The sequence below is a fragment of the Solanum dulcamara genome, chromosome 3, assembly GCF_947179165.1.
Source record: "Solanum dulcamara chromosome 3, daSolDulc1.2, whole genome shotgun sequence".
Lineage (NCBI taxonomy): Eukaryota > Viridiplantae > Streptophyta > Magnoliopsida > Solanales > Solanaceae > Solanum > Solanum dulcamara.
The window spans coordinates 27497168-27500908 of record NC_077239.1 but is presented as its reverse complement, the minus strand read 5'-3'; the positions used below and the strand labels follow the sequence as shown (position 1 = coordinate 27500908).

At 39.0% G+C, this 3741-nt stretch overlaps 1 pseudogene; it reads right to left on the bottom strand.

Moving 5' to 3' along the window:
- Window positions 1-253: 253 nt before the first annotated feature.
- Window positions 254-374, bottom strand: LOC129883919 (5S ribosomal RNA; annotated as a pseudogene).
- Between the last annotated feature and the right edge of the window lie 3367 nt (window positions 375-3741).

Here is a 3741-nt window from a genome sequence, read left to right as displayed (position 1 = left end):
ACCATCTTATACCTTCCCTTAATATATTCGAGTATGGCAGTTACATGGCTACTACCGACTTCTTTTATCAAGTAATCACCTGGTTTTACTCTTGGCATACCTCCATTCATAGGTTGCATCAATTCTTTTGCAAAGCTACATCCCCTATCCCAAAGGGTCTTATCATATTTCACGGTGGAATCACATATCCACAATACTTCTTTATACCACAATGCCATGCAAGGAAAACGTATACATACATCCATATCATCTCATGTCACATCTGCATAGGGCTTCCCAGGAGGTTACCCATCCTAGTACTACTCTCGCCCAAGCACGCTTAACTTTGGAGTTCTGATGGGATCCGGTGCGTTAGTGCTGGTATAATTGCATCCTGCCCCGTGGGGCGCATAGCTACCAAAGAAGACGATGACCCAGCAGCTGATCCGGTAGGCCAAGCTGCACCTCCCAAGTTACCCTTATATCCTCATTACACAGACCATATCCTATCTTCAGCCACTTTCTCACTACGCTTTACTTATTTTCAAAACGATCCTCGTTATATTCACATCACATCTTGCTCGTACTCTACCCCATAGTATAACAGTTCTTAATCTTTTTTTACGACCCTTACCATGGGTTACTTACCCTTTTTAGTTAGTCTTATCCCTGTGTATGAATTCCGTTGGTGCCTGAATATATCATTTTAATCAGAACTACCAATCTTCTTTACATCATTTTCCTAGGGTCACAAGTCTTTTCCAACTTTTGTTTACTATATCAATACCGACCTCCTAGTTTTTATTGCCATTATTTCAGTAATTAACTTATTTCTTGAGGTCAGCCATACTCGTGGTCTATCCAAATTTCATCATTATTGTGTGCACGACCTTTCAAGACATACCACAACCCTGTATCTCATTCTCTTTTTATTTCTAGGAAAATTTGAGCGGAGTTTCCTTTGTATTTCTTACTGTCTCAAACCTGCATGCAGAAAATACCAATAGTGCCTCACAGGGCCAACACGCATAAAGATATATATATACGTATTATATCACGTTGTATCACAGGCTCACAGGGTGTCCAATATTAACAATAGTATAAACTAATGGACTTACCTCGTATGTCCAACTCAAACTGTACCTATTTAGACTCTCCGTGTACTTTTCCTTTCAATTTTCAACTTTATCTGTCAATCGTAATTCAATACCTTACCTGTCACCTATCATTCATGCCTTGCTTACCTGCATGCTGTGTAACTTCCAATATTGTCAGTCACCTTCTTCTATCGATGTTGTCCTTCTGCTGAAATCACAAGTTAGTATGAGAAATTTAATTCCCTATGACTCGGCTCTATCACACGATTGTAGCTATGAAAGAAAGGTAACATCCTAAATATCCTGTAGCCTCTTGTCTATAGATGTGGTGCACAACACACCAATAAACAAGACTCTACTAGACACGGTCTGTTGATACTCCAAGAATAAACTGCTCTGATACTATTTCTGTCACCACACAACCCCGTGGGCCACGACTGGGGTCTGACTTGGACCCCCATGTACCTATCTATCGACTATTGTCAAATTGGACTATGTATAACGTGATACTACTCACAAAAACCTTAATAGGTTAAAACGTTTTTTTGTTCATATAGCCTTCTAGATATAGGAACCAAACACATGAACCTAGTGAGTGATAAAATATTCATACATATATAGCCTCTTTCATTTGCACCATGTCATGAAAGGGAAAGCCAGCCGACAAGGCTGCCACAACATAATAGCTTTTATAATATATCGCGTAGGCATAACTGAAATAAACTCCTAAACAACCCACACACATATGTCTATAGACCTCTAAAAATAGAAACGACATTATATGGCGAGACAAGGCCCCCGCCGTACCCCTGCATAAATAAATATATACATCGCAAGACCAGTACCCAAAAGCTAGGCTCCAAAATAGTGGATCACTTCAAACATAGCTGGGCGGAAATCCTAAGCTGGCGGATCTCTAAAATGAACATTTGTACCTGCGGGCATGAAATGCAGCCCCCAGAGAAAGGGGGGTTAGTACGAAATATGTACTGAGCATATAAGCATACATAATTGAGATAAAAACTGAAACAGGGATGCAAGAAACCAAGTATAGCATTTAATAGGGTACTATACCGATATCTCATAAAATAAAGTCATGTATACCATTATCACGTATCGTATCCGGCCTGCTCGGGGACTCAGTGTTACAAACACATCATCTATCATGATAGGCATATGCATATTATTAGCACTGTGGGACGTACAACCCGATTCATGTATACAACAAGCACATGCCGAGGAACGAAGACCCAATCCATATGTCACATGATAATGCCGAGGTACGATGGCCCGATCCATATATTTTATGATGATGCTGAGGTAAGATGACTCGATCCGTATAATGTATAATAATGCCGAGGAACGATGGCCCGATCCATATAATGCATAATCTATCGTGGAACGTATGACCCGATCCTTAGATAGCAAAATGTGCCGAGGTACGTCCGACCCGATCCATATATATATCATAATGCATATACGTGCATGCAAAACTCTGTAACATATCAAACATCCCTTAGATATTATCATAAAGCATGTTCAAGAGCCCCTAGGTATAGGAGCTTACACATCCCAACACTATTCAACCTATAGGAGGCTCAAGGGTCGTAGTTCAACTACTTCAAGGCCCTTATCATTCAAAAGTGGATATAAGTCATGAGTTACATCCAGAATCTATAAATAGGGCTATATCCAAATCCATATCCTATAGAACATTTAGTCTAGTCTTTCTAGAAGCAGGAAAAGACAAGCTTTACATGCACCACTTCCTATCACATGGAAGACTTGAAAAGAAATGACTCAACTTGTTACAGGAGTTTTAATCAGTAGGAAGTGAACAAGAGTCTTAACTCACCCTTAGAGTTTTAAGAGTGGAATAACTTAAAACTTCATATACACAATACTTACATCTAAGTCAGGACAAAAGAGAGGAAGAATAACTTTACATACACTACTTCTCAGCATATAGAATACTTGAGGAATGAAATCTTAACTACTTTAAGAGTCTTAACATTCAACTGCGAACACGAATTATGAATCATGAACCATGTTCAGAGCTCATGAATAGAGTTACCCCAAGCTTCATACACATATCACTTGTCACTTACATCTAACACATGCCCAAAAGAAAGAACAGATAGGCTTTACATATTTATACCAAAACATGCCAAAAGAAGGAATAGCTTTACATACTTATGCCAAAAACATGCCAAAAGAAAGCTTCACATACCTCTTATGAGTTACTCTTTATCCCGTTCGCCTCGTCGTCCTTTGAACCTATTCAACATGAAAGTAATATGAATATCAACCACTCTTAACTTTCCAGCGTCTTAGGTTGCACCTTAGTATTCATGGAACCTATTTCCTTGTTCGTCTCCTCAACTAGTTCTTTAATTAGTTAAGGCGTTAACGAAAATTGGGCAGCACCTCCCCTATAATTTGCCTTATCCAAATTTCCAATTATCTCCTTAAACACTACTTCCAACCAACAACAACAACCTGCAGCATATGATTAAACAATTCACACCAACAATATATAACATAAGCTCCAAACGACTCGCTCAAAATTACGATATCAAAATAGGGTGTCTAGCCTTTATTTTGTAACACCTTTAATTATACAAAACAAGGAGTCTTGTAGATTAAACCAGAAGCACCCCTAGCC